Source organism: Camelus bactrianus, chromosome 8, assembly GCF_048773025.1.
Source record: "Camelus bactrianus isolate YW-2024 breed Bactrian camel chromosome 8, ASM4877302v1, whole genome shotgun sequence".
Taxonomy (NCBI): domain Eukaryota; kingdom Metazoa; phylum Chordata; class Mammalia; order Artiodactyla; family Camelidae; genus Camelus; species Camelus bactrianus.
The window spans coordinates 47,286,186-47,297,684 of NC_133546.1; the positions used below are offsets into that span (position 1 = coordinate 47,286,186).

At 42.1% G+C, this 11,499-nt stretch overlaps 1 pseudogene; it reads right to left on the reverse strand.

Moving 5' to 3' along the window:
* Window positions 1-2,119: 2,119 nt before the first annotated feature.
* LOC105077389 (large ribosomal subunit protein eL6 pseudogene) lies at window positions 2,120-3,097 on the reverse strand (annotated as a pseudogene).
* Window positions 3,098-11,499: the final 8,402 nt, after the last annotated feature.

Consider the following 11,499-nt stretch of genomic DNA (forward strand, 5'->3'; position numbering starts at 1 on the left):
CTCCCTCTCTCAGCCACCCACTGAAATCCTACTTCCTTTAGAAATATTTCTCCCCAGAACCTTGATGGTCTAATTTACTCAGGAAACATTATTTGAATTTATATGCTAAATGCTGTGAAGAGTCCAAAGATGAATCATACATGGATCCTACTCTGAAGGGTTAACTTTAATAGGGAAAGTGATATTCTATAAACAGTGTATTAAAAGGAACACGTAGGTGAAGTTCTGAGCTGAGTACAGGGCAAATATGGTGGGGGTTCAGAAGAGGGAAAGATTATCTTCATATTAGAGAAATCCATTCTGACAGGTGGGCCTTGAAGAACCAACCAGCGAGACTTGGGCATGAGGAGATGGGAGGGAAGAGAATTAATTCCAGATTAAAAGAATAACAGAGGCAACGGCATGAAGTGAATTTCTTTAGAAAAGCTTCAATGACTAGGGTTTTTCAAACTGTACATAAGACCCATTAGCGAGGATGAAATAAATTTAAGGATCCTCTTATCAGAAAAAAAGGGAAGAAAATAAAGAAAACAAACAATACGATGGAGAATGTTTGGTATCCTTGGCATGTAGTAAGTGTTATATTTTGTGGAATTTTTATTATGGGTTATACATTTCCATACATTTAATGGGTCACTATATAAATGTATGTCTTACCACAGGCAAGCTTTTGTCTTCTCTGAGTTGATTCAACAGTATATATTTATGAAGCATCTCTTATGTGCCAGCCACTGGGCAAAGTCTTGGGAATACAGTGATGAAAAAAACAGACATAGGCTCTTCCTTCATGGAGACTATGACCCAGGACAGAGGGTCTCACACTTGAGCAGCAGCAGAAATACCAGAAAGACTTAATAACACACAGATTGCTTCAGAGTCTCTCCTTCCTTAGGTCTGGGTGGGGTCTCAGAACGTGCATTTCTAACATGTTCTCAGTGGATGCTAAGGAGGCTGGTAGGGGACCACCTTAGACACTGGTCTAGTGGGCTACTTGAACAAATGCAAATAAATATGCACTGGAAAATTGTGGTGTTAGGAAGGAGAAGAGCAGAGAACAGAGAGACAGACAGACAGACAGACAGAAACTGGGAAACCTATTTTATATTGGACAGTCAGAGAAGGGGTCTGAGAGAATCGCTTTCAGGCAGCAGAAGCAGTACGTCAGTGACCCAGGGGACCTGAGAGCATGAGCAAGAGAGGGTTTGGAATGAGATTGGCAAGCAGGTTGGGGGCTAGACCATGCAGGGTCTTTAGTCCAGTGATCTTCAGACTGGGATGTGTATTCCTGGAGACCGTGAAGACTTTGTAAAGGGTGTGCAGGCACGTGTAGCGTCAAGAGCATTGTCTTCCTTTGTGCTCTGCTAGAAGGGATCTGCCCAAGGGCCAGTGTCTGGGTGCTCATTTAACTTTCCCACCTCTCTATGAATAAAACTTACCTATCTCCTATCTTGCTAGGGTATCTTGTCCTAGGGTGGAAAATCCTTTGGGGGACAAAACTAGTAATAACTCAAAATATTACTTAATAAAATAACTCAATAAAAAATACTCAGAAAACCTTAGTGTTAAAAAAAGTGAATGACTCTTATTATGGAATTAAAACAAAATCTGTTCTCAAGGCAATTGGTCTCCAGTTCTTGGCTTTCAACAAAGTTGAAGGAGGCCCTAAGTAAGCTGTCAGGAGGCAGGGCATTAAAAATAATTTTTGAGGGTGGAGTACTGTCATTTTGATATATAACTAGAAAGGAGATTCTAGCATTTAGTATCACTGCTGTAACAAAACTTTCCTTTCCTCTATTTATTTAGGTGGATAAAACAAGCACTTTCTCTTACTTCTATGAAAGTGAAAAATTGGAAAAGAATTGACTCTGAACACTGCCATAGTTTACTGTTAAGAACTATCCAATCAGAGATACATGAATTAATTTGGTTAAAAAACAGTGTCACTGAATTCATTAAGAAATTCATTTTCAATACAATATATTTTATATATTTAATAATTATCTACAAGATTTATACTATGACCAGCTCTTTACTTGTGATAAATGTAATATCTCTACCAACCAGAACTGTATTTTTTGGGAGACATTTCAGTTATTCAATTAGGTTCTTTGTAAGAAATTTAGAACACCAATTTGTGAGGATAAATTTCATTTGTGAGAGAAAAGCTCAGAACAGAGGTCACCCTGGAGCTGAGGAACGGCTGTGAGTTTTCGGCAGCATTGGAGCCCACAGCTCTCGGATTGACCCTGTGCTGCTCTGTGGGCTCAGATTTCCCTGTCCCTGTGTCGAAGCGCTCACCTTCCTCATATCTGGCTTTCCCAAGCTGCTCCTTCCTGAAGTAAGCCTCAGAGAGATGTTTTGGGATTTCCACACCACTCATATCCATTTTGGTGGAGGTGGTGATGACAAATTTCTGGTGTGTTTCAGCAGAGGAACTCGACTGAGAATGAGAGGTCCAGTCACAAGCAGCAAGCTTCTGCTCAGCTGCTTCAGGAAAACCACCGTTTAGCCTCTGCAGCACCCAGTGAGGATGCTCAGAGTGGCTCTGGGAGGGATGCCAGCTCGCAGCTTCCTCACATCTGACAGAAGGGCTTTTTCCCATGGCCCAAGAGCTTCCAAGGCACACCTTCAGTAGAAGAGTCTGCAGGCGTCCTGCAAAGCATAATCGCCTGGGTCTCACCATCTCTGTCACCACCAACTAGTTTGGTGTCAGCAGCAAGAGATTTCTCCTTCTTTTTCTTTGCAACCTTAAATGTAGCTGCTGACTACTTCCTCTTGTACGTGGCCTTGCTGGAACACACAGCAGGTGGGGAAAAGCTGCCAATTCCTCTGACTAGGATGAGGTTTTGGTTGTGGTGAGGTTTCCCCTTCTGAGGTGTTTTGGTCTTGAGGTTTCTCTTCTGGACCTTGCCCTGGCATCAGCCTTCTTGGCTTCAGATTTCTTCTGCTATCCAGCTTCTTAGCTTTTTCACCCATCATCTTGCAAGATGGGAAAGAGCCAGAGTAGTATTTTTTTTTCAGAATAGTATTTTTTTTTAACACTTAGAACATTATGGCCATAGGGAAGAAGTTTTTAAAATTTCTCTCTAGCTCTGTCTCCAATCTATAGAACAAAAAGACTTTGAAGCAGAAAAATATATAAGGATAACTCTCTGCTGCAAGTAAAATGGAAGTATGAGTTTAAGGAGAAAGTGAATTGTCCTCAGATACAGAAGGAGTACTCCCTGGCTGTCTGAAGAAGAGGACTAGACTCTTGGAGATGTGGGGAGGGGGTTTCTGGAGAAGAGAGGATTAGCCCCGGGAAGAGCAGAGACAAGAAAAGGGCTCCCAGGGCTGGGAGTGAGAGGTCTGGGGCATGAGGGCTCCCATCTTTGTCTTGACTTTCACTCTGCTTCTTGAATTTTGAGTAGGTAAAGCTGCTCCCTTCTACTGACTCCCTCTTTCCCTCTCTCTTGCTTCTTCTCCCTTCCCTTCCTACGACAGATCTCTCCTTCATTCTCCTCCTGCCTCCTTGACCACTCAACAGGTCAAGTGGGTGTGGGATCGGGGTAAGCATCAGGGAGAGTGAGATAAAGAAGAAACATGGTCATATTATGGTTACATGCCCATAGATGGGGTTAAGTTTGTGCGGGGTCTTATTTGTGGGGGAGTGAGAAACATGATTGCAAGGATGAAGCCATAACATGTCTGTTTTTCTTTTTCCCCCCACTTCAAGCCCTAGGATGGGTTCCTGGCTATAGAGGCTTTTCCAGGGAAAAGAGAATCACGTTCTATAGTATATGTGATTACAAAAGAGTTCATTATCAACTTAACATGGTGAAAATACTCTCTACTGATTTGGGTTCAGCATCCTTCAGTGAGAGAGGACAGCTACTCTTCCCCTTGGTTTGGGCAAGTGGTGTAGCCATGCTGGCCTCTGCTTCCTTCTAGAGGTGGGAAGGTAGTCTCTTTAGCAAAGGGAGCTAGGGTAGCAGAAAGCCATCTGGACTGAGAATCAGGAAGTTGGATTCAGGCCATGCTCTGCCACGTTTTTTCTGTGACCTTGGGAAAAAACATCTTGACTCTCAGTGACCAGTTTGTAAAGGAAGACATCGAATAAAGCGAACTGTGCATTTTCTCCCTACTCTGAAATTATTATTTATGAGTAGTGAGACTTAGAAAGAGTTTACAAAGGCCCAGGAACTTCTGTTTTTCTTCATCGTCCCTTGATGAGAAATATTACAGTGAACTTTTCAGTTCATTGTCTTAAAAAAAAAAAAAAAAGGAAAAAAGGCATCTTTTCTTTTCTTTTTGGGAAACATCAAGATTTGCTCTGCCCTCTAATAGTCGCCTGGATAGAATTTTCCATCTGAGCACAAAGCAGCTCAACCCGGTTTCAACTAATCCCTTCTCTGTATACCCCTAATTTAACAAGAGGAACTGGAAGCGTCAGACAGTGTGTGGGAAGACTGGAGAAAATAAGGAAGGTATAGAAACCACTAAAGATGGAGATAAGTTAAACATTCTGGCAAATTATCACGGTGTATTGCTGGCACTCAACGGTTAGGCAGTTGGGAAGGTAGTTAAGAGAGGCTCTCAGTGCTTCATCTAATTGCAAGCAGCTGTCGATTAGTGGAACTTGACCAACTGTTTTTAATTCCATTCGGTGGTGATGAAGAGAATGAGACTTTTAAGGGAAACTGGCAGGGGCTGTGTGTGTGTGTGTGAAGTTGCTTACACTTTTTTTTTTTAGAGGTCACAGGGTGCAGTAACAACTACTAAGAGATGCTCTTTGAAACCATGGCAGGCTTTCATGATAATGATTTTCCTAAATTTTACCAGCCTTCATTGAGCTTTTGGCTGGAAGCAAACTTCTCTGTTATCCAAATTCTGGAATGATTTTTCTTGGGGAGTGATTCACCCGCCAATGGTGAGTGACTGAATGGCTTGTGCCAATACAGAAGCAATTGTTCAGCGCGGGCAGTAAATCTCCAAAGAGAGGTAATCGTGCCAGTTAAGAGTCTTCTCCTTAGGAATGTTTCATTTCACTTTTTGGATTAGAAAATAGGAAAAATAAGAAAGTGGAAAATTTTAGCTGATTTCCTGCAGTTGTTAAACCTGCTACAAATTATCTACATTTGAGAGTTTTCTGGAAGGCAAAGTTTTGAGCAGCCCAGTCTAATCAGCAGGATATCTCTCTTGATGTAATTTACTCTTCTATATTTTCTTTTTCTAATAAGAGTAGCAATCTTTTCTAATATCTATTTGCTTTCATTTCTGGCCATACATTTAAAAAACAGTGATTTTAATGTTTCTGCATTGCAAACCAAAGAGACCGGCCACTTGACTGAAAGCAAGGCGTCTATGAAACCAAGAGGGCCTTGAAGTTCTACTAATAGCTGTCTAATTGGTCTGAAAATGTGTCAAAGAAGGCAACTGGCAGAAACTCTCAGGGAGAAAGGGGCTACTCTCCTTCAGTGCCAATCACCATCCATTTCACATCCTGAATTTCAGTGCCCTGAAAGAGAAAGTCAATTCCCTAAATATGTACATGTGTGAAGATTTATCAACAAGGATATTCTTCACAGCATTGTTTACAATAGCACAAAATAAGTCACTTTAATAAGCATTATATATATTTAAATATGTATTTTAAATTCTGTGGTATGTGCATGTGTATGTAAAACCAAAGTCAAAAAAGAACAAAATGGAAATAGTAGCAATGGGATTCCAGGTGATTTTCATTTTCTTGTTTGTGGTTTTTCTGCATTTCCTAAGTTTTCGCTAAAGAACATGTACTACTTTTACAACTGGGGAAAAAAAGTCATTTAAAATATATTTCCCCATATTTCCATTCTTATATCATAAAGGTTTTTATTCCGCATCAGGATGAAGCTAAAGAAGAGATTCACATCAGGCAAAGGAGAAAAAAACCAAAAGAGCAAAAAACAAAAAACCCAAGAGGGACAGCAGTCTATAAACACCTAATTGTGTTTCTCATCTCGTGCCTGTTTGAAGCGCTCACACTTGTTTTGACTCAGCCAGATAAGTCAGCTCCTCTAAAACAGTCACAATTTCCACCAGCTGTTTTGGATGTTTGAGGTTATGTTTTTGTTTTAGTGAACTTCACTGCCTATCCCTTGAGCTAGCTTATGAACAATTGTAAAGGAAGTCTTTGAGGCCGACTCAGAGGAAAGCTGCTAATCTCATGACATCCACAAGGATTTGAAAAGGCAGCTCCATCTGTGCCGTTTCTGTTTTTCTTCCACGGCAGGTCTCTTGATGTCAGAAAGATGGGCCACTTCTCGGGTCCGGTTGTTGGACGGAGCGTCCGTGACCACAGCTGTGCCCAGTGATTCTGACAGACTCCTTAGGCGGCAACAGGCACGTTTAACCAAGAAGATGTGAATGACAGACCCTATGCCGGGTACACTTCTCACCCTTTTGTGGGTTCTATTTCCTGTGGAGTAATCCTATTCTGCGAGTTCAGGGTTGGGGAGCAAGCTGGCAGGAAGCTATTTGTCACCAAAAGCCACCAAAGGAGAGTGGCTGTCGTCTGCGCCTGAGATCTCTGAGACTTTTCTTTGAGTTGGAAGCCAGGGGGTTCTCACTGCATGATGTGGCAGAGTTTCTGGAAACTGATTTGGGGAAGAGGAAGCTGACTTATGTGAGAGTCACCATCTCCGTTGTCATCCTCTGGCACCCCCTCCTCCATAATGGCTTTCTCAAAGGAAAGAAAAGTGGTGAAGCTTCTAGTGGGAGTTGGGATTTAATAAGAAATAGCCTGGAGTGGAGTGAAGGTTTACCTGACTTTGGAAGCTCACCTTTGTGGGTTATTTTCTATTTTGGTTTAGTATTCCTTCCAGTGTGCCTGTCTCCTTGTCCTTTTTTTTTTTTTTTTTTTTCTTCATTTCATATTTGGGTGCAGACAAATCCAACCCAAACTTGTTATTTTTCTTTTAAAGGCTGTTTGCAAGCAGTCACTTAGTTGACGTATAAGCCAGCCACCACATCACGAAAGTGGTGTAAAGAGCATATATTCAGGGAGCTCCCAGAGGAGAGGACAAAGGTGAAGGAGCACTGATGAGACAAAGTGCTTTGCTAAAGTCTTGATTTGTTAGGAAAATAAAAATCCATTCAGCAGAATCCCAAGGGGGCTGGCAAAGCTGTGGGCCTGGCAGTGCTGCCTATCTTGAGAGGAATCCTAGAACAGATGGTTACCTAAGCATCCTAGACCAGAGCAATGCTGGGAGAGCTCCATCAGTCAAGACAGAAACTCGGCCCAGCTCAAGGATTTGGTAACTCCAGGCCCTGCTGGATTCAGATGATGTTATCAGGAGGGTATCGCTGTCAGTTCTTACCTGAGTCTTCACTTGTATTGGTGTCCTTCTCTGCCACACTCTTCCAAAGGACCCAGACTTACCTCCTATTAGTCTGGCAACCCCAGAGGAAAAAGAGGGTCTCTCTCAACAGTTTCAACAGCTGTTCGGGGCTGACTCTCACAGATCAACTTGTATTTTGCCAGCGCTGAACCAGTCCTTGGGGGTGTTTTGCCAGCGTTGAACCAGTCCTTGCGGCTTGCTCCCCATGCACACCTATTGGATAGACCTGTGTTTGGGGCCCTTGCCTGTGTCCACTGAGTGACTGTGGGTGGACACTTCCACCATGAGGCCCTTGATGTCCTTTTGCAGAAGTGTTATAATTTGAACTGTCGTAAGTGATTCTAGTAGCCTTCAGTCTCAATACAGAGGGGACTGGAGTTTTGATTTGCTGGTTTCTTATTTCTCAGAGGCTCTCTAATCCCTATGCAAGTTGCCCCACTTCCTGCCCAGCAATGAGATCTTCCTTTCCAGGGGTTTAGCCTACTTCTCTGATGTTTGTATAACTGAGAGGGTGACTCAAATGTTTAGAGCAGTGGTTCTCAAGGTTGTGGTCCCCAGAACAGCAGCATCAGTATCACCTGGAAATTTGTTAGAAATGCAAATTCTCTGGTCCTATCCGAGACCTACTGAATCAGAAACTCTGGGGGTCGGGTTCAGACATCTGTGCTTTAACAAGTGGTCCAGGTGATTCTGATTCAAGTTTTGAAACCACTGATTTAGGAAGCAGTCCAATACAATCTTCTCTGGGAAGACTCTGAGTCCATCTAGACTTTTCTGCTTTATATTAGGCTTTATATTTAGGCTCCTGACACCAAAGGAAAGATCCTTTATTTCTTGATGTCCCTTGTTGGAAGTAAAAAGATTATTCTGTGCTTGGAATAAGAGCCGTGCAGTGATCTGCTGCTGAGAATCCCTCAGTAGACTTCTGTTGGCCACACACCAGGGATGGAATGTTCCTGGAGATGTTGCAGCTGTCAGGTTCATCTTAGATGAAGGAACTTTGAAAATCTTTTTAATTCTCTGAGGGGACATTGTTTGGCGACCTAGCAAAGTTTCGCTGCTGCTCAGAGAGTCTGCTAATCCCATATTTTGTGTAATCATTTAATCGTTCAACGTATATAATATTGGGCTGTGTGCTGGTTGTACAACTGTCCACAAAACAAAGATGCTTCCTGCCCTCATTTAGCTTAAGGTCTAATGGAAGATAAAGACATGGAAATAGACATTAACAGTAGAAGGGGAAAACACAGCGTGTTTGGGAGTTCTCTGCGTGCCACCTAACACAGACTGGACTGGTCAAGGAAGCCTTGTCAGGGAAAGTTTTGTCTAAACTGGGACCTGAAGGATGAATAGTCATTGTTTGATGTTGAAGAGAATGCCAGGCAGCATATTCAAAAGTCTGTAGTTGAGGGAGAACTTGGTAGGCTCATGGAACTAGAGATAACTCAGCATGGCTGGACTGTAAAGAGAGGCAATGGTGAGGGGTAAGAAGATGGGATGGACCAGATGATGCAGATCCTATCGACAAATCTGGACCTTATCCTAAGAGCAACAATAACCCATTGGGGTGCTTCAGGCTGAAGAAGTTAACAGATTAGATTTGTTCCAGAATGAGCGCTTGATAAACAAGATTATACTGTATAGCACAGGGAAATATTTACAAGATCTTGTGGTAGCTCACAGCGAAAAAGAATGTGACAATGAATATACATATGTTCATGTATAACTGAAAAATTGTGCTCTACACTGGGAATTGACACAACATTGTAAACTGACTATAACTCAAAAAAATGTTAAAAAAAAAAAAAAAAAAAGAATGAGCGCCTGAGAATGGAATGGGGCTGGAGTTGGGTAGAATCAAAATCATCGATAGGAAGACAAGTGAGAAGGCTGTTGTGATAATGAAATGAAAGACAGTGGTTCCTTAGTCTCGGATCATGGAAATGGTGTTGGAGAGCAGTGGGTTAATTTAGGCCACTGGTGTGTGGTTGAAGTGTGGGTCAAGAGGAAGAGCATTCAAATATGGACTCCTGGGTGACCAACTTGGGTAACAAGAGAGTGGAGGTGCTATATACTGATAGGGAACAGTAGAGAAGGCCTGAGTCTCCAGGAGTCATGGGTTCAATTTTAGACAAGTTGAGTTTGTAAAATGCCCAGGAAGAGACAGGCAGTACACAGTTGCTATCCAGGTCTGAGGTCAGCATGAGAGGTCTGGGTGGGAGTAAATATTTGGCAGTCATCAATACGTGAATGACTCTAAAGCCAAGAAAGCAGATGAGATCCCCTAAGGAGAGTGTTGGTGTGGGAGGGGGGGGGGGCTAGAGCCCAGAAGGTCTCCAGGATTAAGAAACAAACAAAGGATATATGTGGAATCTTAAAAAAAAGACACAAGTGAATTTATTTACAAAACAGAAACAGACTCACCAGCATAGAAAACAAATATGGTGTGTGGGGGGGTGGTGGATAAATTGGGAGTTCGAGATTTGCAGATACTAACTACTATGTATAAAATAGACATACAACAAGTTTCTACTCTATAGCACAGGGATCTATATTCAATATCTTGTAGTAACCTATAATGAAAAAGAGTTAAGAAATGGAATATATATATGTATATGCATGACTGAAACATTGTGTTGTACACCACACAACTGACTATACTTCAATAAAAGAAAGAAAGAAAGAAAGAAAGAAAGAAAGAAAGAAAAAGAAAGAAAGAAAGAAAGAAAGAAAGAAAGAAAGAAAGAAAGAAAGAAAGAAAGAAAGGGAGGGAGGGAGGAAGGAAGGAAGGAAGGAAGGAAGAAGCAGAGGAAAAGAAATCTGTAAAAGTGAGTTGAGGATGGCTGATCCATGCATGAAATATGATAGATGTCATGGAGGCTGAGGAAAGCAGGTGTCAATGCTTTCTAGAAGGGCATGGTTGTAATGTCTCAGTTCTGTACCCGGCTGAGATCAGACCAGGTCATTTCTGAGAAGTCATGCAGTGCTACCCTCCATCTGCCAGAAACTTCTGTCGCTATTCCAAATGGGCTCATTTCACCGAGACACTTTTCAGGAAACATTGCTTTCCTGTAATTATTTTCTTAGGCAGATAAAATGGCACTTGCTGAGTCATAATTTATTTAAGGAGACCCTGTCCCACACTTTCTTTCAACTGGCTGTCTTTTTCTAAGTGAAATCAGTTAGATTCCTTACATATTTTCCCCTCCTTATCTTATCTCAGTCCGCTTTCAGGTCTATATTCCGCTGTGCCTCTGACCCCAGCGTGCTTGCAGACAGATGGTCACAGACAGATGTTCACTTTGCAATTGTAAGTTACCCAAATGCGGGGGCAGCAGCACCTCTTCTGGTACCCAGCTGTAATAGAGCTCTGTGGCCAACTTGAATCTTCAGCCACTGTTGACTTCCCCAACGACTGAATTACTGTTTTTCTTCTCTTTTTCTCTCTACAGCTGGACACCCTGGGGAGTTATTCTGGCTAGAACTCGGTAGGCACAGCTGACACCTCCAGCTGCACATCCTTTGGTTCTTTTTGGCTCTACAAAAGCTCTTGGTGTTCTTACAATTTATTGAAGTGGAGAACCATAGGGATAGTGGCCCACCCAGAGATTCTTTAAAAACATTAAAAATGCTCCTTCATTTCTATGGGTCAGTCTTGTCAGTTGAAGTGAGTGGGAGGAATAGTTCAAAATATATTGAGAGTCAAAAGAAATACAGGTACTCTTGGCAGTTCGTATTTTGTGTCTGAATAATTAAAGGATCGAGAAAATGGCTGTGCTGCAGTAGACTTAATTAGGAAACTCACTACATGAAAAAGATGCAGTATATTTTCAAAATATTTCATCCTGAGCTATAATATGCCATGAAGACCAAAGATATCACATGGTCTAACATGGCGCATCTATGGGTCACTCAATTGGCTTAGGTATTACCTGCAGGCTGATAATTCCCAAATCTGCTTTCCTAGGCCTGCCCCTTCCCCTAAGCCTTAATCCAAGGTCTCCAATTATCCAGTGGTTCTTTTTACCTGAAGTTCAGTAGCACTATCTCAGCGTCCATAGATTCCTACTGAGCTCTTTTTCCTCTTCTCCAAGCACGTTTTCTCCTCCATTTTTTCTGTTTCCATCAGCTCTACTGA